Source organism: Podarcis tiliguerta (assembly GCF_965153285.1).
Source record: "Podarcis tiliguerta genome assembly, chromosome: Z".
NCBI classification, from domain to species: Eukaryota; Metazoa; Chordata; class Lepidosauria; order Squamata; family Lacertidae; genus Podarcis; species Podarcis tiliguerta.
This window is the reverse complement of record NC_139553.1, coordinates 19564191-19589232: the sequence shown is the minus strand read 5'-3', so window position 1 is coordinate 19589232 and position 25042 is coordinate 19564191. Positions and strand designations below refer to the sequence as shown.

The window sequence follows — 25042 nt, the reverse complement described above, 5'->3', positions numbered from 1 at the left end:
GGCAATCTGCAGGAAACCCAAATTGCTGTTTGCTCCAATTCAGCGGCAAAGATTAGTTTTTTTCTGGGGGAAGCAGTAAGGGGGGGGGAGAACTGGGATACGGACTGGGAAAACATGGGCCTGTGCCTAGAAAGTGCAGGACAAAAAGTTAGCATAGATAAGCCCTCATAGAGATGGAAGGGACCCTGGGGGTCATCTAGTCCAACCCCTTGCAATGCAGGTATCTCCACTAAAGCATCCATGACAGATGACCATCCAGCCTCTGCTTAGAAAACCTCCAATGAAGGAGAGTCCACAGCCTTAAGGTTCTCTGTGTGCTCTTACCTTGTGCACTGAAATGTTGACAATGTTTTTATGGACTTTCAAAACAAATAATCATCTGTAAACTTAAAGGGAACTGTGGCAAACTGAAGACCAGAAAAAGATTAGTGGGTGGGGGTGGTATCAGAAATTGACATGGTCAGATTTGTCCCCACATTTCAGCCTGGCTGTCTTTATAGTGGACACAAAGGTTAAACAGCCACTTTGAAGAGTGCACTTTTACGTAATGGATTCTTCCCATACCTCATTTTATTTGAGAAGTGCAGGGCAGTTAAACATCCCTTTGAAAAAGAGGTAATGCCTGAAGCAGACTTGTTAAAAAAAATAATGTCATGGTGGGTCATTCTTTGCAACCATTTTTTAAAAAATTGAACGACTACACTGCCACTTCTTTTTTCCTGCATGGATCTATTTTACATTTTTTAATTAGACTGTCTTGCAAAACAAACAAACCCTAAATACAAAATGAAACCAAACTCAAAAGGTTTAAAAGGTGTCACTACATCTTTCTTTGGAGGAGGGATTTGAAATGGACAGTGCAATCTTCTGCATGTCCAATGAGCAAAGAGAACCTAACACGAACCAGTTCCAAAGCGTTTCTCCCCCTGGACTCCCAAGGCTGTCTGCATTTTTATGTAAGTCTGGACTTCTCTGCAGCAGAGAAGGGAAGACTCTAGGCAGATGCCTCCAAGGATATTTCGCGACGCTGCCGATTACGAATGTGCTGACAGGTTCCTGGAATGGAGAACTACCCAAATTGATACTGCTCTAAGCTTCAGGGGATGAGAGCAGCCACTATATACCTTGCTTACAGCAGGGAAGGCTTTGCAAGCAAAGCAAAGCTATTAGAAGTGCTTTGGAATGTAAGTTCCTCTTGAAGTTAGCATCAAAGGGTTTTAGAGAGGGGAGGGACTCCCAAGTGCCATCTAGTCCAACCCCCTGCAGTGCAGGGTTACTCCTGGGCCAGTCCAGTAGTAGAACTGCAGACCTCACCAAAATTTGTAACTACATTATCTCCTAGGTTGTTTCCCTGATAACACGTGGCTGCTTTACTACCTAAGTACATTCCTTATCCAAAGTTTCTTCTAGGGGTTGTAAAGCTAAACAGACTACTGAGCCAATGACATCCCCTTCTGGGTGCCCAGGGCTAGTTATTTTATTTATCATTTCATGAAATTTATACACCTCTTGATTGTAAAACAACAACAACCTCAAAGTGGTTTATAAAAAGATTAAAACAAGACAATAAAGGGGAGGGGGAATACAACCATACTTTAAAACATACAAAATATTAAAATACCAAAAGCAGGTGAAAATTCACATCCACTTTCTAAGCATCAGGACAGGCTGGTCTAAAGAAGAATGTTTTTAGCAGGCACGAAAAGAAATGCAGCGAAGGCACCTGCTTTATATCAAGAGGCAGGGAATTCCAAAGTCTAGGTGCTGCCACACCAAACCTAAGGCTTTCAGTCTGGCTTCACTGGTTGGGAAGGGCTGGGACAGAGGAGAAATGTGCTTCAGTGCACATTTAAAGCCAGATCTATGGAATTTGCAATTTCCAAAACATCTGCAAAACAAAACACAGCAGTCCTTTGGAATTCGCCCTTATCTGAATTTCGCAATTTGGGTACGCTTGGCATAATTGCTTGAGCTGCCATTCAAAATGCAAGTGATCACCCTTTGTGTAGTGAGATCTGGAAGCTCTTATGCAGCAAGAAAAGAAAAAGCTGGATTTTCCCAATGAGCCTCAGATTTTGCCAGCTCTGTGGGAAGTAACAGGACCCTCTCTTTCCAATGCTTCTTTCCAGGGGCAGTTTCTCAGCACAGTGCTGCTTTCTGGGCCATTGCTCACCAGCATCAATCCATTAGGGCAAACTTTTTCCACAGGGGGCCAGTCCACTGTCCCTCAGACCTTGTGGGGGGCTGGACTATATTTTGGGGAAAAACAAAAACCCACTGACTCTCCCCTCCCTTCTCCACAGCACTGGATGAGCCCCGGTGGCTGCTTACCTGTGCCTTGCAAGCAGCAGGGGCTGGCAGTGGCAGCAGAGGAGGGACGATGAGTGGCACGAAAGGGGGGGCTCCAGAGAGGGCCTGCTCTGCTTTAAATGGCACTCAGCCTACCACGGCTCCTGTGCCTTGCAAGCGGCAGGGGCTGGAGGCGGTAGTGGAGGGATGATGAGTGTCATGAAATGCCTGGCTCCAGAGAAGGGCTGCTTAAAATGGTGCTTAGCCAACTGCAGCTCAACAAATCCCAGCCCCCTTCCTCCTCTAGGCAGGGCGGGAAGAAGCCAGGAGGAGGGAGGGAGGAGGCGCCACCATGGTGTGTGTGAGGGGCTGGTGTGGGGAATGGAGCAGCCTGAATGATCAGAATCTGCACACCAATCCATGCGGCGATTCCCGGACTGTCTGCAGACTGGATCCAGAAGGCAATTGGGCCGGATCCAGCCCCCAGGCCGTAGTTTGCTGACCCATGCATTAGGGCATCCACCACGACTGGCTTCCTTGTCCTTAAAATGATATGGGAATGAGATATTGGCACACAAATTCTTCCCAAGCATTGGAATTTTTTTGGGGAAATCACAGCCCTAAAAATCTGTTTCTCAGTTTACTAGACTCTCCAGACACTTTTAATATGATTCGTCATTCCTTTATTTCATATACAGTAGAACCATCAATTTCAAGACAGACCTCGTCACAAACCTGTCAAATCTGGAAAGGTAAGTGTCTGGCTCCATTTAATCAGTGGACTGAAGATATGACTACACTTGCAAGTTATGAACAGATTGCTTACAGACATAACCTTTGCATGGAAAATTAGAATGACATTTGGAATGCATTTATACAAAGTATTGCTGGTTAAAAATACTGGATAGTAATAATAATACTATACATTAGATAAGTATATATAGATTGTTTATTAGCTCTTATATTGATATACAGTGGTACCTCAGGTTACAGACACTTCAGGTTACAGACTCTGCTAACCCAGAAATAGCACCTCGGGTTAAGAAGTTTGCTTCAGGATGAAAACAGAAATTGCACAGCGGCAGCGGCAGCAGCAGCGGGAGGTCCCATTAGCTAAAGTGGTGCTTCAGGTTAAGAACAGTTTCAGGTTAAGAACAGACCTCCAGAACAAATTAAGTTCTTAACCCGAGGTACCACTGTAATATACGTTTTCTTTTCTTTTTTCACTTTTTATGTTGTAATAATAAAATAATAATAATAATAGTGTGTGTGTGTGTGTGTGTAATGTAGAAACTTTACCCCCCCCAAAAAAAAACCACACACACAAAAAAAACTTGCTTGTCATAGCTAGTTTGGGTGGAGTTTGCCTCTCAGCTCTGGAAAGCTTTGCCAGGAGATAGTGGAGGACAACATGAACTCATTTTTTGCTTACACAGGTGCAAATTTGAAGAGAAAATGTTGTTGCTTGTAAAGTGCTTTGCAATTCGTTTTTTTCTGAAAAAGCAGTGTGCTGATACAACATGGAATAGAATGTGTGGTATGCAGCATGGACAGCTCCCAGTTCACCGACCTTCTAAATCTTGCTCATTTCCGCCTCACAGGATATTGCAGAGTTGGAAATGGTTCAGAAAATGGCAACCAAAATAATCAAGGGGATGAAGAGTGACTCCGTTGTGAGGAAAGGCTGAAGTATTTGGGCCTTTTTAGTTTAGAGAAAAGGCTATAAAGAGGCAACATGCTAGAAATTTATAAAATGGCTGGGAGAAGGTGGAGAGAGAAAAGTTCTTCTCCTCTCATAACACTAGGACTCATGGACATCCAATAAAACTGAATGTTGGAAGACTCAGGGCAGATAAAACAAAAGTCTGTCTTCATGCATTGCAGAGTTAAACTATGGAACTCACTGCCACAGGAGGCAGTGCTGGCCAGCAACTTGGGTGCTTTTGAAAGAGGATTAGATAAATAGAGAAGAAGGCTGTTGGTGGATGAATGTTGGAAGATTCAGGACAGCGAAAAGTAAGTTCTTCTTTACACAGTGGATAGTTAACCAATGGAACTCACTCCCCAAGGAGGCAGTGATGGTCACCAACCTGGCTTTTTCTTCTTATTGTTATCATAGAATTATAGTTGGAGGAGACCGCTAGGGTCATCAAGTCCAACTCCTTGCAGGAATCTCAGGTAAAGCATCCATGACCGATGGCCAACCAACCAACTTTTACTTAGAAACCTCCAAGGGAGGAGAGTCTACCACCTTCTGAAGTAGTCTGTGCCACTGTTGAACAACTCTTGTTGGTCATAAGGACATAAGACATAAGTGAGCAGAATCTGAGCACATGAGCAACACTCTCCTCCTGTGGTTTTGTAGCAACTGGTATTCAGAAGCATTGCTGCCTCCAATCATGATGGAAGAGCACAGCTACCATGCCTAATATCATTCAATAGCCTCCCCCCAAACCATTAATAATTGGGGTTCCAACTCCAGGGAGACTTCTAAGTGTGTGCAGCTAGCTCCCTTCACCCTTTTCCTCAAGATATTTTGAGCAGGGGTAGGGGTTCCCTTCCAACTCTATGATTCGGTGGTTCTTTAGCTGTAATTTTGCCATTGGTGGGGGTTGGACTAGAAGACCCTTTAGGGCCCTCCCAGCTCTACAGTTCTATGGTTTTATTATCAGGCTTTTTCTTTGTTTTTTGAAAGGGTGTGTTTGAGGCAATCCATCCTGACCACTTTAAAAAATAAATGCAAGCAAATGTCCCTGCTTTTAAAATCTTCTTCTGCCATTAAAAGGCCAAGGAGCTTTTAGGACTAAGTGTGATTGCCCAACCATGAATTATGCAGAGTCCATTTGGATCTTCAAGACTTGGACATATCTATAATACATGCACATCAGTGAAGAAGGAGTCACTAATGCATGGATATGGAGCTTAAGACCCTATCACTTCCTCCTGGAAAGGAAAAGTGGGGGAGGAGAAGATGCTTAAGGAGTTCAAGCCAGAGTGAGCAGCCTTGGTTTAATAGCTTTTATTGATGTCTGTCAGACCTCAAATCAACTTTACCGTTGCTACTTTGACAAGATTAGTCTAGACAGTGGTGGACTTAGAGCTCTCAAATTTCAGCGGTGCTCTCTGCAACACTAAAATTCAATCCCCCCCCCTGCACCATACTTTATTCTACAACATTGTTGTGGTGCCCCTTGCAGCACAGTGCCCATCACCCTAAAACTGCCCCTGGTCTGGTTCTTTGAAAGCTAGAGGCAGCCCCTTTCCCTCAGGTCATAGGGAAGCCTTAAAAGTGTCTAGTCCAGGGTTTCCCAAACTTGGGTCTCCAGCTGTTTTTGGACGGCAACTCCATCCCTGACCACTGGTCCTGCTAGCTAGGGATGATGGGAGTTGTAGTTCAAAAACAGCTGGAGACCCAAGTTTGGGAAACCCTGGTCTAGAACATAAGAACTTCAGAAGAGCCTCATTGGCCCATCTAGCCCAACAGCCTGCACTCACAGGGGCCACTCATATGCCATCAGGGCAGGACCACAAGAGTACTCTCTCCTCCTGTGGTTTCCATGCAAAGGTAAGAAGAGCCTGTTGGATCAGAACAGCCCATCTAGTCCAACATCCAGTTCTCACAGTGGCCAACCAGCACCATATGATGGGTGAGATGGACCATTGGCCTGATCCAGCAGGCTCTTCTTATTTTCTTAACTGATGCTGCACTTCAGACCCTGCCCTCTCCAGAGCAAAGCTTGTGTGTGTACACAAGGGTGACCTTGGGGCCAGTCACTGCCTTTCAAGCCTGATCTACCTTACGGGGTTATTGTGGGGATTAAAAGAGGACTAGAGCCTGGGAGACTGGGGTTAAAAATCCCCACTTGGCCATGCAGCTCAATGGATGAGCTTGGGCCAGTCATTCAGTCTCAGACTAGCCTTCCTCACAACCTGGGCTTTTTTTCAGGCAGAACTCACTGGAACTCAGTTCCGGGCACTTCTCAGATTTGTTCATGCTGAGTTCCAGCACCTCTTTTTCTAAAAAAATGGCACTGCTCACAGAGTTATTGGTGTGGGGATTAAATGAGGAGGGGGAAAGCCATGTAAGCTGCCTTGAGCTCCACGGAGAAAAAGGCGGGATATAAATAAAATATAAATAAATAAATGCATCGCGCAAACAACTGTCCTCTTTTGGTGACAGATGGATTAGATACCTTCAATGGGACAAACATCAACTTTGTGGTGGATGAGTGGAGGAGATCCAATTCTTAAAATTAAACCAAACATTAATTTGTCTAATATTTGGTGACTTTTCCTTGTGGAGTGATCTCCCCTCTCTGCAACTGAACTCCACAGGTAGCATGTTCTTATTATTTTATCTTAATATTTATTTGTTAAAAGAAAAATCCTCAAAGTAGTTGTCAAAAAGATAAAACAAGAAAATCAAGGATAGAATTCAACAATATTTTATAAATATAAAGAAAGTTAAAATACTAAAACAGATTAAAACACACCTCAATTTTCTAAGCATCTGTACAGGCTTCTCTAAAGAAAAACATTTTTAGCAGGCGCTGAAAAGAATAGTTGCAGGCACCTGCCTGATATCAATAGGCAGGGAGTTCCAAAGTGTAGGTGCTGCCACACTAAATGTTCAAGCGCTTACAAATATGGAACAGGGATTATGTGGCACTTTCAGTAGTGCCAGTTCTGCCCCATTGAAGTAGTTGAGTGAGTGCATGCGGGGGTTGGGAGTGTAAAAAACGATCTCTTTCCTTTAGTGGTTGCATGTTTTGGAAAACCCAAGGGAATTCAAGTTACTTTGAAATACAAGCAGCAGCGAGCAACAAGGAAACCTTGTGTGGGTCTCTATAGGATGTTCTCTTCCTTCTCTTCCCAACAGATAGGAAGTTGCCCTTTTGCAGGAGCACATAGTCAAGCAATGGAACTCCCTCCCACAGGAGTTGAGGCAGTGATGGCCACCAGCTTGGATGGATTTAAAAGAGGATTAGACAAGTTCAGGGAGGAGAAGGAGGCTACTGATGGTGACTACCCATGATGGCTATACTTTACATCCATTGTAGAGCAGCAATGCTTCTGAATACAGTCATACCTCGGGTTGAATGTGCTTCAGGTTGAGCGCTTTTGGGTTGCGGTCCACGGCAACCCAGAAGTAACAGAGCGCATTATTTCCAGGTTTCGCTACTTGTGCATGCGCAGACGCTCAAAATGACTTCACACGCATGTGTGGAAGTGGCAAAACATGACCCGCGCACACAGAGACACGCCGTTGCGTCTTACGCTCCATTCAGGATGCGAACGGGGCTCCGGAACAGATCCCATTCACATTCCAGGTACCACTGTACCAGCTGCTGGAAATCGCAGGAGCGGAGAGGGCTCGTGCTCAGATTCAGCTTGCAGGTTTCCATTGGGGGCATCTGGTTGTCCCCTGGGAGGATGCGGGATTAGATGGGACATTGGCCTGATCCAGCAGCCTCTTCTAATGTTCTTATGTGTTAGTAATGTCCTCAGCGGAAGCTGTGGAACTTCACATTCCTACTACAGCAACGCTCTCTGAGCATCTGAGGCAGGCTGGCCCCTTGCAAGCCCTGCGCCACAATGTCTCTTAGCCAGGACAGGAACCTCACCTGGAAGCCCCAGAAACCTGGGGGTTCGGGGATTAGCACCTGCCCCTTCCATGACTGCCCCTAGGTGTTACTCGCACCGGTGATGCTGCAGCCCTTCTCGCCCTGCCAGAGGTGTGGGGGAACTGTTGGCCTTTGAGGTTGTCTGGTGGTTCCTTCCTGCATGGCTCAGAGGATTCGCGGTTAGGCTTGCCATACGTCAGGAAAATTCCTGACATGTCCTGGTTTTCGGGTGTAAAGATGGTGTCAGGGGGGAATTTTGCCCAATCGGCAAAATGCCAGGGAAAACCCAGATGTATGGCAACACAATGGAAAAAGCTTAAAATATTGGGGTCAACAACTTTGTCAGGAATTTTATTTTTTTACTCTCTTGTGGCCCCAGAGCCCTTCAGAGGCAAAAAATAAGGGGAGGGGGTTCCTGCTGCAGTCCCCTCAGGTCCTGGAGAAGGACTGGGGGGGGGGCACACCAGCCTCTCAAAAGGCAGTCGTGATTGGCTCTGCTCTCCTGCAGTTTGCTTCAGCCATTCTTTTGTTTTTTCTCCTCACCCCTTTCTCTCCCCTAGTGGGTCGTTTAGCTGCTTTGAGCTTAATGGCTGTTAGTCCCTTCCCTGCTGCGTCCAGGGCTAATTTTCCCACTCGTTAAGGAAGACAGAGGCTGGGAAAAAGGAAGGCCGTTTAAAGGCAAGAGAGAAGTTGAATTTGGAGAAATATGAAGGCAAAACAAAGTAAAGTGAAAAAGAATATAACGCTGAACTCCACCTAGCTCAGAGAGCAGGTGTGAAGTGGGTGGGTCTGGGGAGAGCAGGTTGCCCCTCCCACAAGGAGGATCTTCAATAACCCATCAGATGGGAGGAGCCATCCCTCTCTCCCTCTCTTTTGTAAATAAATTTTTTATTAGTTTTTCACAGTTACATTTTTACAAATAAAAACAAATACTTTTTCACAAACCTTCTCTTTGAGATTCTTTAAATCTCTGGACTTCCCTCCATACCCTCTTCTGGTTCCTTATATTAACCAATTTCTTCTGCATATCCACTCTTAAACCTTTTCCATTATTATTTCCATTAATTTTCTACTAGTTGTAAGCATTTACTTAAAAGCCTGCCAATGTATCAACTTGTTTACAATATTTTTGCACATAAACAATAAACGATTCCCACTCTTTTTAAAATTTCTCATCATGGTCTCTGAGCTTTGCCGTTAATTTTGCCATTTCTGCATAGTCCATTAGCTTGATCTGCCATTCTTCTTTCGTCGGTGTCTTTTCTTCCTTCCATTTTTGAGCTAACAGTATTCTTGCGGCTGCTGTAGCATACATAAATATTTTCTTCTGTTCTTTAGGTAGTTCAGTTCCTATCAATCCTAATAAGAAAGTTTCTGGTTTTTTAACAAAAGTTATTTTAAACATTTTCTTCAAGTCATTATAGATCATTTCCCAGAAGCTTTTAATGACCTTACATTCCCACCACATATGGTAGAACGTACCCTCCTTTTCTCTGCATTTCCAACACTTATTTGAACTTGTTCTATACATTTTAGCAAGTTTTACTGGAGTTAAGTACCATCGGTACATCATTTTCATATAGTTCTCTTTGAGTGAGAAACATGCAGTAAATTTCAAATCTGTCCTCCAAAGCCTTTCCTAGTCACTCATTTGTATATTATGTCTCACATCCTTTGTTCATTTTATCATTACACACTTAACCTCTTCCTCTTTGGTTTCCTATTCCAACAGCAAATTATATGTGTTCGACAGTAATTGTTTATTATCTTCTACAATTTCTCTTTGAACTCTTGATATTGTGTAGCTAAAACCTTTCTTTTTATCATTTTTAAATTTTTCATTTATTTGAAAATACTGAAACCAATCTGTTACCTCCTGTCTGATTTCCTCAGATTCTTTTAAGTTTAATTAGTTGTCCACTTCTGTTAACAGCTCTCTATATGTTGGCCACTTAGTCCTCATATTTACGGTACCTTTTTATAAGATATTGCTTCTACTGGGGATATCCACCATGGTGTTTTTGTTAAATCTATTAAATCTTTATATCTATCCCCTACCTTAAAAACTGCATTTCTTATTATATGGTTATGAAATCCTTTGTGGATTTTCACCTTCTGATACCGTAAATATGCATGCCAACCAAATATCATGCTCTTCCAAGTCTAACAGGTCTATATTCTTTAATTTAATCCAGTCCCGAATCCAGCATATGCAGGCTGCCTCAAAGTATAATTTTAAATCTGGTAGGGAGAAACCTCCTCTGTCTTTAATGTCAGTAAAAAGTTTTTATTTTATTCTCAGTTTCTTCCCTTTCCAGATAAATCTTGTAATATCCTTTTGCCATTTTTGAAGCAGAGGAGCCATTCAACTCTCAGCAATGCCCTCCATGAACCTATGGGGAATGGTGGCTCTCCTCAAATGCCATTCCAGCTCAAGCTATGGGGGGCGTGGGGGGCGTGGTACTGTGCCATCCTTGCAGAGGTAGCTTTGTATTTGAAGGGCAGTCTGGCACAAGTTAGGTTTCAATATAAAGAACTGTCAGGAGGTTGCAATTCTATTATTCTTTAACACATTGGAGATATATTCAGGCCGATGTGGGGTGGTCATTTGTGAGGGATCTCTGAGCTGTGTTTCCTGCATTGCAGGGGTTTGGATCAGATGATCCTCAGGGTCCTCCCAGCTCTACAGTTCTATCATTTCCTGGCCCTGATAATAATAATAATAATAGTTTTAAAAGATTTTGAGGGAATCTGGATTGACTCCAACAAATGTCAAAAACACTTTCTGGAAATTTCCCAGAAAAAAATGCAACTAAATGTGTGAAGAAGGCCCCCAAATCAAATTCCAGTTTTAACAGCTGAGACAGAACAAAATTGACAAGTGTTCACATATTACCAGGGGCTGGAAAGCCACAGGGCAGAAGTCAGGAATAAATACTGAGTTGTGCAGAGTGCCTGACATCACCAGCAGAAGCACAATAAGGAGAATATACATTTTTGGTGACCTCTCCTCTGAAGAAGGAAAAGAAAATACCACTGAAGCACATCCCCATGAGGGCTAGCCTTAACCTTGGCCCCACTTGACATACATCCATACAATGGACCAGCAAGTGACCCTGTACATAACCCTCCTTTCCTTTGCTCCTCAAAATGTTGACTTCTCCTTCATCTCATCCAAGGCTACTCTGATTCTGAGAGGCAGTGTTGTGTAGTGGTTAGAGTGCCTCTCAGCCTAACCTACCCCATAGGATTGTTGTGGACATCCAACAAGGAGAGTTTGATGATGGTTTCAATATATGTGTTATTTACATACTGTATTGTTATGAGAGTTTTTTTGGGGGGGAGGGTTGGCTGTATGCAAGATAATCTCAAGGTTGTGGGTTCAAGCCCCACACTGGACAAAAGATGCCTGCATTGCAGGGGGTTAGACCAAATGGCCCTCATGGTCCCTTGCGACTCTACAATTTTATTATTCTAAGAATATCCTTCTAACCTCTGGATCCACCAAGTGCTAGCTTCCTGTCTTGAGGTGATAGCCTGGGTGATGGGCCATTAAGGGAGACAAAGTAAAGGGGTTCTGTGTGAGATGGCAGATGGGTGCCCCCCTACATCCCTCAATTGGCTGGTAGTTTAAAAAAGCAAAGGGAAGAGTTGAGAGTTAAGAGTTGCAGTGATGTGTGCCATAAACAAGGCAGCAAGCTGGAGAAACAGTTTGAACAATGTTTGATTTCTGTTTGAGTCCAAGGCTGCCGTTATAGGAGAAGCAATACCCTTTGGGAGTGTTAATGCCGTGAATCCCTCCATTGCAAGCTCAGGTTGTATATACAGTGGTGCCTTGCAAGACGAAATTAATTCGTTCTGCGAGTCTCTTCGTCTAGCGGTTTTTTCGTCTTGCGAAGCAAGCCCATTAGCGGCTTAGCGGATTAGCGCTATTAGAGGTTTAGCGGCTATTAGCGGCTATTAAAGGCTTAAGGGATTAGCGGATTAGCTGCTAAAAGGCTATTAGCGGTTTAGCGGCTTAGAAAAAGGGGGTGGGGAGTGGAAAAAAATCTCAAGACTTGCAAGACATTTTTGTCTTGTGAAGCAAGCCCATAGGGAAATTCGTCCTGCGAAGCGCATCGAAAAACGGAAAACCCTTTCGTCTAGCGGGTTTTCCGTCTTGCGAGGCATTCGTCTTGCGGGGCACCACTGTACCTGTAAATAAGCCATATATCATAAAGACACCACAGTCTCTGCTGTGCCTTATTTCGAAGAAAGCATGAATCCTGCCTAAATGCCTGGAGCCCCTGGAATCTCACACCACTAGAAGATATTCTTGAAAGATGCTTTAAGTTACTTTTGTTTTTTGTTTTTAAAGTGAACAGTAAGTTCAAACAATAATCATAATAGGTGGAAATGTGGTGTGATTCCTCACAAACACTGTGTTTTCCAGTTGAGACTCAGAATCAGCTATGATACGTGAAATTGCTCAGGCGGGTGGAGCAATACTGCATTGTGGGAGCTCTCTGGGAGATGGTTATTCGATGGCGATGGAAAATGGTTCCTAAGTAGCCTCTACCAAGCCTGAAGATTGTATCCTCCTTGTTGCTTCTTCCCCTCACGCTCAGCTCTTGGACACGCTCCATTTCCCAAGCCTCTTTGCTCCCTCCTAACACTTTATAAAGCCTTCACGAGTTATTTCTGTTAACAAAAGCAAAGACGAAAGCAGCCCTTAGGGCAGGGGCTGGGTGGGGGTGAGAAAGCTGCTCATTGCATTTTTTGAGGCAGTGGGTTTCTGCCTACTGAGTTCCAAAGAAAGGCAATGGCAGACTCTAGCATTGCAGGGGGTTTGACTAGGTGACTCTTAGGGGTCCATTCCAATTCTACAATTCTGATTCTTTTATTCATTGGAGGTTTTTAACCAGAGTTCAGGCGGCCATCTGTCAGGGATTCATTAGCACTGATTCCTACATTGCAGGAAGTTGGAATACATGAACTTTGTGGGTCCCATTCAGCTCTTAAGATTGTATGGTTGCTTCATTTTTTCCTTCTTCTACATCATCTTAGAAGAGGAAGGGTTGCTTCTTTCGGCTTTAGCTCTGAGAGTCCTCCAATGTCCTCTTGCGGCCTCTTCCTCCTCCTCCTCACCATCGCTGAGGTTAAACCCTCCAAGCCTTAAAAAAAGTCATATTGCAAGACGTTGTGGTTTTGCTTTCCTGCCTGCCCCATTTGCTTTTTACAACTGTGGTTTTTCGTTCATCTTCCAACGAAACCCATTTTCACTTCCTTCCCCCCTGCCCCTCCAGATGCCAGAATAAATCTTCTGGGAAAGCCACTCTCTCCAACATCTCCCATCTTTGGCCCAGTTTATTTATGACAGAGCTCAGTCCTGGTAGGCAAGGAGTGAATTATCATTCCAGGTGACATCATGGACCCCATAGAGGGAGGGGGGATTCTCTGAAGATCACTAGGAAGAAAGCAGTCCTGAAGGGTATGATGGAGTGAGTGTGGAATATATTTCTTTGGACAGCTGGACGCAGAAGTGGGGGTCCTTACAGTCCACTTTCCTTGAGTATGGTTTCAATCTTCATCCAAGTATTTCTCCTTGCTAACTACTTGCTCAGACTTGCATTTTATGTGTTCCTCTTGTTTTATTTGTCTATCTTTTTTTTTTAAGAGCTTTTGCTTAAGTAAAAGGTGCAGAGTGTTGCTCACAGAACCCCAAGGATGCGATTTTTGCATTGCAGGGGGTTGGATTAGTTAATGTTTCAGGGGTCCCTTCCAACTCTAGAATTACTATGATCCTTTAGTTGTCATTCCTGCATTGCAGGGGGGTAGGACTAGATGGCCTTTGGGGTTTCCTTCCAACTCTAGAATTATATGATTCTATGCCAATGGTTGCTTTCTCTGTCAGCCCGCCAGGAGGGATGAGCTACAGCTCCCAAGAGCCCACTAAAAACCAAGCAGTGACATTTCAGGCCCTAGAGACTTCTCAGTGGAAGAGCAGAAGACTTGCAATGGGTGCCTAGGATCATAAATTCATGCCGCTTCCCCCTAGGGATGTGTCATTCCTGATCCCCTTTCACCATTTCACCCAGAACCAGCAGTGGTGATGAGACAGCTAATGAACGCTTTCTAATTTCTTCTATAAACGTCTAATAAAGCTCATTTATCATCTCTAATGGAGTACTTACTTTCAGCACAGAAGGGCAGGCAAGGAACCACACAGAGAATAATGGCCTGGTGAGGGAGAACTGCTAAATGTCAGGATTGCCACCCCGCAAGGGTGTCATCGCTCTTTATTTTAATCAACACAACAGCTGCTGCAGCTTCGAATGGCTTTCAGGGAGCAAACATAGCACTGGACTACTGCAATGTGCTCTGTGTGGGGCTTCCCTTGGGTTCAATCTGGAAGCTGCAGTCAGTGCTGAATTGTGCAGTGCAATTGCTCTCAGGACTGAGGCCTTGCTGTATACATAACCCCTGTGCTCAGAGATTAACACTGGTTGCTGATTTGCTACTGGGACAAGTTCAATGCACTACAGTGGACCCCACGGATATGAACTTACCGTATTTTTTGCTCTATAAGATGCACTACACCACAAGACGCACCTAGTTTTTGGAGGAGGAAAACAAGAAAAAAAATATTCTGAATCTCAGAAGCCAGAACAGCAAGAGGGATCGCTGCGCAGTGAAAGCAGCAATCCCTCTTGCTGTTCTGGCTTCTGGGATAGCTGCGCAGCCTGCATTCGCTCCATAAGACGCACACACATTTCCCCTTACTTTTTAGGAGGGAAAAAGTGAGTCTTATAGAGCAAAAAATAAGTACTTACCTTGCACTGCTTCTGCACACGTGCACATGCATAGCACGATAGAGTGCTTCTGCACAGAGTGCTTTTGTGCATGTGTGCGCGGCAAAACCCGGAAGTATATACTTCCGGGTTTGCCGTGCTTGTAACTTGAAATTACGTTACCCGAAAGTAACGTAGCCCGAGGTACCACTGTATTAGTATACAAAGCTCTTAACAGCTTAGGACCAGCTGATCTCAAAGAGTGGCTTACCCCATATAGGCCCACTTGACCTCTTCAGTCTGCAGAACTGGCACTGTTATGGGTGTCACTTAATCCCCATTCTGCACATATAAGAAATCCATGTTTAAGTGTGGCGGCACCTACACTTTGGAACCCCTTGCTTATTGAGCTTAGCTTTCCACTGTAATATTTTATTATTATTTCTTATTTATTAAATTTGTATACAGTGGAACCTTGGTTGTCGAATGTAATCCATTCCGGAAGACCGTTCAGCTTCCGAAACGTTCGACAACCGAGGCACAATGGGTGGTCGGCAAAATCCATTGGGGGGAAAATGGAGAAACGTGCTTCGGAAGCTGTTTGACTTCCAAAATGTGTTTGAAACAGAAGCACTGGCCTCTGGGTTGTTGGCGTTCGAAAGCTGAATGTTCAACTTCTGAAGCATTTGACAAGCAAGGTTCCACTGTACTGCCTTTCATCCATAGTTCACAGCATAAATATACAATATCAAAATACAACATACAAAAACATAAAATACATAAGAAGAAGAAGAACAAACTAAACCAATTGCCCTCTCCCCATCCTACTTCCTTCCACAAACACTTTTAAAAGGAAATAGGATGTTAGATAGCCAAAGGCCTGGTTGAAGAGAATGGCTCATTGCAATTCGCTATGGGGCTTTAGGTTGGATAATAATAGTAATAGTAGTGATGGTGATGGTGATGATGCAAGGCAGGATCAGGTAGGATGAGAGGAATCAAAACACTCACAGGCTCAAATCAGGGATATGGTAGTGGAAGTAAGCAATTTCTGGGTACCTGGGTGCATCTGCCATTATCCACTTCCCCATTTTCTGAGCTCCCTGAGTTTGTATTATTATTGATGTTTCAAAGGCTGCATGATTTATTGCGCAAATTAGCAGCTCTGCCACTTTTTAAAGAAAAATCAGGAAGGAAATCAGCAGAATTCCTTTCCTTGCAAGCAAATAAATTGAGCAAATTTTTCCAGGTAGGTTTGTCAAGCAATAATCGTGCATTTAGCTCTAAATGACATGACACTTTCTATGTAATAACCTTGATATTACCTGGAAATTGCTATGTAATTCAAAGCTCTAGAGTTGTCATATTGTCCAGGTGGTTGCCTGGTGATTTGCAGCCTATTCATGCAAAATTGCTCTTCACACAAAGGCAGCAGACTTTCCCCAGCTTGCCAAAGGGAGAAATCTCCAGAGGTAAATAATTAAGGGGCTAGAATATACTTGCAGATAAAATCTTGCTGCAGCTCCATTAGCTACAAAACTTAACAATTGTCGTCTTGCCTCCAACTGACGCTCTCACACCTGGACATTTAGCATGCTGATAATAAGCAAATGGTCTGATTCTGTTCTAAAGCATCTCAACTCCATGGACTGGATTTAACTTGTAGGCCTCCACACATTTTGGGTTACAATTACCATCCCATTAGCGGTGCCTGCTGAACCCACCGTGTGATGCATCAGCAACAAAGGCTAATGCAATTCTAGGCTCAGTTCCTCAGAACTGTAGTGGCAGATCAGGGGGTCTGTTTATTTCCCATACTCTGGTATATAGATAAAGAAAACCACAGGCTACACCTGCTAAATGCTAGGAGAATACTAGGGGTGGGGGAATGTCTGAAAGATTTATTCAGAGGGACAAAGAAATGACACATTAATTTTTGCTGACTCTGGCCCTTGCATTAGGGCTTGTGGGATGGCAGGAAAGGGATCTTACTAGATTGCAAATTTAACAATGTGATACTGCAGCAAAAAAAGAAAAACACACATCCCAGCTTGTCAATATCCTTTTTAAACTGGGGTGCCCAAAACTGTACAGAACTGTATAAAATCACTGTGAGAACAGGATGCTGGACCAATGGTCTATTGGGCTGATCCAGCAGGGGAGAGGGCTCTTGTGCTTGAATCCTGCTTGTTGGTTTTCCACATGCACCAGGTTGGCCATTGTGAGAACAGGATGTTGGCCTAATCCAGTAGGACTCTTCTGATGTTCTTATCTGACTGATCCAACTAATGGAGGGACCTGTGATGAAGCATGAGATAGGACAGAATTACTTACTATACTGATACTGCCTGAATAACACATTTTCTAAAGGCACGATCATTGAAAGCTGGAACTTTACAAACACAGAAAGCACTCACTGCAACATGTTTAAACCAAAAGGTGTTTTCTTCTTCTTCCCCATTTCTTTTTTCTGTTAGAGTTGATGGGATGGAGCTGGCTCAGCTTTCATTGCCATTCCTTCCATGTTTCTGTTCTCTTCTCCCTGCTTTTATGCAGCCAGCAAAGCAGAGAGCTCAGCTTTCTCCGTCCAGCCTCAAACACCCAAAGGTTTTGGGTCACATCTGGACCAGAAGAACAGCTGGAAGACTGTTCAGCCCTTCTTCCCTCAGTCTGAAAGGAATCGGTACTATTACTTCCCTTGACCTGGACACTATACTTATGTCAGTGCAGCCTAAAATAGCATTTAGTTTAATTCGCCTGCTTAGCTTGTGGTCTACTAAGACCTAGATCCTTTTCACATGCCCTACTAGCAATCCAGGTATCCCACATCTTACCTTTGTGCCACTGCTTCTTTTTGTCTTAGTGTAGAACCTTACATTTCTCCCCATTGAAATCCATTTTTTTTTCAGTTTGGGCCCAGTTTTCCAATCTCTTTAAGGCCATCTTGAATCCCAATTCTGTCTTCTGCAGCATTGACTATCCCTCCCAGGTGGTGTCATCTGCAAATTTGATGATCATCCCTTCTATTTCTTCATCCAAATCATTTATAAAGACATTGAACAACAACGGGCCCAGGACAGAACCTTGTGGCACCCAACTTGTCCCTTTATCCCAGGATGAGGAGGGACCTTTAGTGAGCTCTCTTTGGGTTCAGTTTGTCAACCAGCTACAAATCCACCTAAAGGTTACCTCATCCAGCCCTCATTATACCAGCATCTCTGCACTAATATCACAGGGGACTTAAAAATAAAATAAAAACAACATGGGGGAAATGGGGGCGGGGAATAAAAAGGGGGAAGGTATATTATAATATCACTATATATGCAAACATATGCTTGTCTAGTATATATGTATATAAATGTCATTATTATCCAAATACAAATATGGTTATTTATAACCTACTATTTTTTTATACATGTTTTTAAAATATTCTTATACTTGTCCATGCAAAGTCTAAGTCTATAAACAATCCATTTATAAGTCCTGAGTGTTGTCATATCCTGAATCCATTGACTGAAGGGGGCCATTGACTGAAGGGGTCAATATCAACCTTTTGGCCATAGTAAGGGCATGAAGCATCCATTTACATTGGCCAGTTGTCAAATTCCATATGGTAGGTAAGTAATTCAAAAGAATATTTCACTCTGAAAATTTTAACTTTTTACGCAGTCATGTTTATACAATCCAATGCTTTCTCCCAAAACTTAGTAAGTGAAGGGCATCGTAAAAACACGTTTCAAATAAGCTTTATCATTATTACATCTCCAACCACATGCTGTCTTAGACAGTTCTTTTCTACAGGTAGTGGAGTCCAATAAAGTCTAAATATTATTTTCTGTTGTATATGTTGTAATTCAAAGTTGATTGACACCTTTGCTATAGAAACTAAAACTCTTTCCCACTGTCTAGGTTGAATAGGAACCTCCAACTCTTTGTTTCTCTCATTTCTTAAAACCTGTGTATCAAATTGATTCACTGATAGCAAATATCTATAAAAGATTATCACAGGCATTTTAGTTTCAAAGGATTTGACCAATTGTTCTGCTATCCCAGAAGCTGTAAAAACTGCTGACCCAAAGAAAGCAGTTACCAAGTGTTGCAGGTGCAAATATTGCCCTTGTGCTGCATCTGAGAGATGATATTTATCTCTTAAAATAGCATTCATGTAAAATTAATCTTCCTCATCTATCAGCTGCTTCAAAGTCAGTATGCTCACTTCCACCCCACTTTTCCATATTGCCCCCAATGTTTAAAGTTGGGTTTCCCCACAAAGTCAATTTAGCATGGGAAAATTGATTGGACTTATTTTTATTGGACATTATATTCTATAATTTTCTAGCTGACAAAATTGTTTCAAGAGACTCCTTGTTACATTTTTCCAGGATGATGAGGAACCATGGACTTTCCTTCACTGGAGGAATAACCAACCCTTCCAACTCTACAATTCTATGATTTAATTGTGAGTAGGGGTGCCTACGTGAACAAAATATTTGAGGGGGGGGGACAAGGTAAGCCTCGGCCTGCATAACTGATCACATGATGCAGTGCAGAAACACCATTTGAATGGTAATACTAATTAACTTTGGAGGGGAATGGCCCTCTTGAATATTTTATTAGGAGACTGAAGTTGGTTCCTATGACTGTGAGTGAGTGAATGAGGAGTACAGTGGTACCTCGGTTTACGAACTTAATCCATTCCAGAAGTCTGTTCTTAAACCGAATCTGTTCTTAAACTGAGGGGCACTTTCCCTAATGAGGCCTCCTGCCGACAGTGCCCTTCCACCATTCAGCTTCCATTCTTAGACCAAGGTAAAGTTCGCATACTGGGACACTACTTCTGGTTTTGCAGAGTTCGTAAACCAAATAATTCGTAAACAGGGCTGTTCTTAAACCGAGGTAGCACTGTACCAGCCTGAAAGTTTCTGAAAACTTGTGAGGAACTTGCTGGAAGAAAGCAGAGAATCTTCATGGAGGAAATGTGATTTCTTCTTTTAAATAACTGCCTCATTACACAGGAATGTGTGAAAGTTGTTCAATCAAAGAGCATTCAAAGCTGTGCTTTTGTGCACACAGCTGGTGGGCTTGCAAATGTAAGTCATTTTTTATTATGCTTCCTTATTCTACTTTGGATCCCTCTGTGTCTCAAATTAAACATTGAGATATTGTGAAGAAGTGGGGGTTAGCGATAGTTCAGAAGCACATTATGCATTATTCGGATGCTTTCTGCACTCGACCACTTAAGATGCTCAGGTTAGCGATTGCATGCTTAAAAGATGCCCACCAAGATTATGAAGGGTCCGGAAATGTGAGTTAACAGTGTGATGCAACAGCAAAAAAAGGCTCATGCAATTATAGGCTTCATCAACAGACTTCCAGTGTCTAGATGCAAGGAAGTCAAAGTACTGCTCTATTATGCCTTGGCCAGACACCTTCTGGAGTCCTGTGTCAGTTCTGGGCACCCAAGTTTAAGGAGGATATTGACAACCTATAGGGTGGGCTGAGAAGAGTGACAAGGATGATCAATGGACACGAAACCAAGCCTTATAAAAAATGGATGAGGGAGTTGAGTGTGTTTAGCTTGGAGAAGAAAAGACTGAGAAAAGCTATGACAGACATCTTTAAATATTTGAAGGGTGGTACATGGAAGATGGAGCAAGCTCCCCCCCCCCCCCCGCTACCCCAGATGGCAGAACCAAACCAACAAGTTCAAATTACAAGAAGGAAGATTCTGATTAAACCTTAGGAAGAACTTTCTGAGGGTAAGAGCTGTTTTTTGACAGTGGAATGTGGGGCTTCTCCTTCATTGGAGGCTTTGAAGCAGAGGTTATACGGTCATCTGTCAGGGATTTTTGAGCTATGATTCCTGCATTGCAGGGGGTGGACTAGAAGACCCTTGGGGGTCCCAGCACTACGATTCTTTCATCTTATCACAGAACCATGCCTCCACACCTTCCTCCACACCCTTTTAATCTTACAGCCCAGGATTTTCAAATCCATCCCACTTCAAAACTCTTCTCAATTCTGCCCCCTCTCCAAGTGCTAATCCTGCTAGCATTAACTGCCTTCAGACCCAAAAACAGAGATTGTGGGCCGGTGGTTGGGAGTGTCACTCTCCAGGCATAATGGATACCAGCAAGGTTTGCAGACTTAACCCCACCCCCACCCCCTTTCCATCTTTCCTACCCATTCCACACAGTTCATTTGTAATGTGGGGTGAAATGTTGAGATGGCAGTTTATCATGAATCCCCAGACATGCAGGGCTGGCGAGGCAGTTGTGAGGGAGCCCGAACTCTTTGGCAGGATGATATAGGAGCTGAACTTGGAACAAAGAGAGGCCCCCACCCCACTGTTGAATGAATATGTGCTAGGGATGAATGGGAGCAACACTTTTGAAAGGGGTGGGGTGGGCAGTAAAGACAGGTCTGATAAGCTGCATAAAATAAAACAATTAAGACACCCTTGCAGATGATGAAGGAGAAGACAGAGGTGGAGCAAATGGCAGAGATTTGACAACCTTCCTCACTCCTCCTCTGCTTTAATCATAGAATTGTAGAGTTGGAAGTTTCCTCAAGGACCATCTAGTCCAACCCCGTGCAGTGCAGGAATCACAGCTAAAGAATTCCTCACATAAAGTCAGTCAACTTTTGTTTTAAAAAATCCACTATTTACCACCCAATTTGGAAACCACTGTTCTAAATGGTTTTGAATATTGTGCAGCACTGTGTTTTATCTGTTTTAACCCACCCTGGGACCTTGAGGTTAAGGGTCTGGGATAACCAGCCTCATTTAACCAACATTCTTATGTCTAATTATTGCACGAAGGGATTAGAACTGTGGTTGTAGGCTTACGGTGTATCATCGTGGGAGGGAATCAAGTCTTCGTTCACATCCAGTCTACCTGATGAACTCAGTGCATGAAGAATTCACATGGCTATCACAGGCCATGCTTGAGTTTCTAAACCCGTATTTTAGGAACCTTCTCCACTTTGCGATCAAGCCAAATTTTACTGCCCGTGCAATTTTTCTGACTGATGGGAGGGAAAAGCACATGAATCTGATCTTTGAAGAGTTTGTAAGGAAACCAGTTTTTAATTTACCAGATGTGTGGTCTTTTCTTATGGGAGGGGGAAGACAGAAGTTTTGGAACAGAAAGAGGCATATTTTAAAGGTCCAACAGACAGTGCAATTTGGAGTGAATTCAAAAGAAAAAGCTACCAAGCCTGTGGTAAGTCTTCTGGAAAAATAATGGAAGAAGTGGAAATGGAGGGAACTCCCCCCACCCACCCACACAAAATTAGGATGGACAATTTCAGAAGGGGCTTAATTGATCAAGTAGTACTTGCCCCAAACTTGGATCTTGGTATCCAGGAATTCTGTTTTATGTCTATTTTTTCATGAACCAACAAATAATAATAATAATAATAATAATAATAATAATAATAATAGGGAAAGCTCTTCTTATAGAGCCACAATGATCAGGTTTCTTCCCCACTCCACCCCATCCAGTATTAAGCTACTCATGTTTCTAAATACTGTAAGAACATAAGAAGAGCCAATGGCCCATCTATGACATCTGTCCTGTTTTCACAGTAGGTGGCTACCACTATGCCCTACAGGAGCATGTTCTACAGCTCAACTATGTGCTGTAGGAAGAAGGACTTTCTATTATCTGTCCTGAATCTTCCAAATTAATAGAATCATAGAATTATAGAGTTGGAAGGCACCCCAAGACTCATCTAGTCCAACCCCCTGCTCTGAAGGAAAGTCAGCTAAAGATTCCCTGACAGATGGCCACCCAACCTCTGCTTAAAAACCTCCAATGAAGGAGAGCCCACCACCTCCCAAGGGAGACCATTCTGCTGTCGAACAGCTCTGTCAGAAAGTTTTTCCTGATGTCTAGTCAGAATCTCCTTTCTTGGAGCTTGAAGCCATTGGTTCGAGTCCTAGCTTCCAGAACAGGAGAAAACAAGCTTGCTCCATCTTCCATGTGACAGCCCTTTAGATATTTGAAGATGGCTTTCTCGGGCTCCATGATCACTGCAGATGGTGACAGCAGTCACAAAATTAAAAGACACCTGCTTCTTGGGAGAAAAGTGATGACAAACCTACACAGCATCTTAAAAAGCAGAGACATCACCTTGCCAACAAAGGTCCGTATAGTTAAAGCTATGGTTTTCCCAGTAGTGATGTACGGAAGTGAGAGCTGGACCATAAAGAAGGCTGATCGCTGAAGAATTGATGCTTTGAGTTATGGTGCTGGAGGAGACTCTTGAGAGTCCCATGGACTGTAAGAAGATCAAACGTATCCATTCTTAAGGAAATCAGCCCTGAGTGCTCACTGGAAGGACAAATCCTGAAGCTGAGGCTCCAATACTTTGGCCACCTCATGAGACGAGAAGACTCCCTGGAAAAGACCCTGATGTTGGGAAAGATGGAGGGCACAAGGAGAAGGGGATGACAGAGGACGAGATGGTTGGACAGTATTCTCGAAGCTACTAACATGAGTTTGACCAAGCTGAGGCAGTGGAAGACAGAAGTGCCTGGTGTGCTTTCATCCACGGGGTCATGAAGAGTTGTACACAACTAAACGACTAAACGACAACAACAACAACAATCATATCACCTCTCAGTCTCCTGTTTTCCATGCTAAACATACCCAGCTCCTTCAACAGTTTCTCATAAGCCTTGGCATCTAGACCCTTGATCATCCTATTTGCCTTTCTCTGCACATATTCCAGCTTGTCAATATCCTTAAATTGTGGCACCCAGAATTGTTATCAAGGGAATGGAGCAACTCTGCTATAGAGAAAGGTTGCAGCATTTGGGACATTTTACTTTAGAGAAAAGGCGAGGTTGAGATTGTGTAATAGAAGCTTATTAAATTATGAAGCAAATCAGTCTCTTAAGTTTAAGTCAAGAAATAGTATTCTTTATGAAATTGAGTATCAATATACGTATCAAGGCTTTGAGGTTAGACCACTGAAGAAGCCCGGAAAGCTACCTTGGGAGTGTGATATCTGAAAGCCCCAGTAAAAAGGTCCCACCGGGGCGAACAGCGGCCTTACTTGGACTGCCAGGGCGAAACAGGTGCAAAACGCCTGTCTATAACTTCATTAACATCCATCTACAACTTCACTAGGGATGCAGGTGGCGCTGTGGGTAAAAGCCTCAGCGCCTAGGGCTTGCCGATCGTAAGGTCGGCGGTTCGAATCCCCGTGGCGGGGTGCGCTCCCGTTGTTCGGTCCCAGCACCTGCCAACCTAGCAGTTCGAAAGCACATCAAAGTGCAAGTAGATAAATAGGGACCGCTTACTAGCGGGAAGGTAAACGGCGTTTCTGTGTGCGGCTCTGGCTCGCCAGAGCAGCTTCGTCATGCTGGCCACGTGACCCGGAAGTGTCTCCGGACAGCGCTGGCCCCCGGCCTCTTGAGTGAGATGGGCGCACAACCCTAGAGTCTGTCAAGACTGGCCCATACGGGCAGGGGTACCTTTACCTTTACCTTACAACTTCACTAGCATCTCTCAGTATTGTGAACAACACTGAACTTACCCTTTGTTGGTATCTTCATGAACTTACCTAAAAAGATAAAGAAAACAAAAGACTGAGTTAAGCATTTGAAAAATCCATTGAAACCAGACATTATAAGTTCATCTTAGGTTGGGTAGTTCGTAAGTCTCTGTGGCTTTGAACAAGGTTTTGTATTTTTTCTCAGAAGATTGATAAAGAATGTATAATTATTTTGACAATTATTGTATGTATATTAGTCGCCAACGTGTTGCATGAGTCGTACTACTATTAAATTATGCATGGCATGAAGAAAGTGGATAGAGAAAAGTTTCTCTCCCTCTCTCCTAACACTCAAACTTGTGGACATCCAACAAAGCTGAATGTTGGAAGATTCAGGACACATAAAAGAAAGGAGTTTTTAGTAAAATTGTGGGTGGCTTTTAAAGATGATTAGACAAGTTCATGGAAGAGAGGGCTATTGATGGCTACTAGCCAGGATGGCTATGTTCTGCCTGCAAAATGGGGCAATGCTTCTGAATATGGGTTGCTAGGAACCACAGGAGGGGAAAGGGCTCTTGGGCTGAGGTCCTGCTTGCAGGTTTTCCATTTGGGCATCTGGTGTGCCACTGTGAGGACAGAGTGCTGGACTAGATGGGCCATTGGCCTGATCCAGCAGGCTCTGCTTATGCTCTTACGCTCTTCTAGTGAGTCCTCCAATTCCTGGCGCAGGATCGACAATGTCATGGGGCAGCTTATGAGCTGGGGAAAATGGAATGGAAGAGGAGGAGGGTGGGAAGAGAGGGGAAAACGAAACAAAGGCAACATTGTTATCTCTTCAAAAACAAGAAAGCC

The 25042-nt window shown here is 43.5% G+C and overlaps 2 long non-coding RNA genes across 2 annotated transcripts in view; both read right to left on the bottom strand.

Annotated features, from left to right (window-relative positions):
* Nucleotides 1-25042, bottom strand: part of LOC310669788 — a 546967-nt gene that overhangs the window by 154005 nt on the left and 367920 nt on the right. The gene's annotated exons all lie outside the window — the stretch shown is intronic.
* Nucleotides 16841-24962, bottom strand: LOC310669778. The gene is made up of 3 exons (XR_014507380.1): nucleotides 24886-24962; nucleotides 24233-24259; nucleotides 16841-16981 (listed from the first exon to the last, which is right to left on the bottom strand). It is a non-coding gene; the product is annotated as an uncharacterized lncRNA (long non-coding RNA).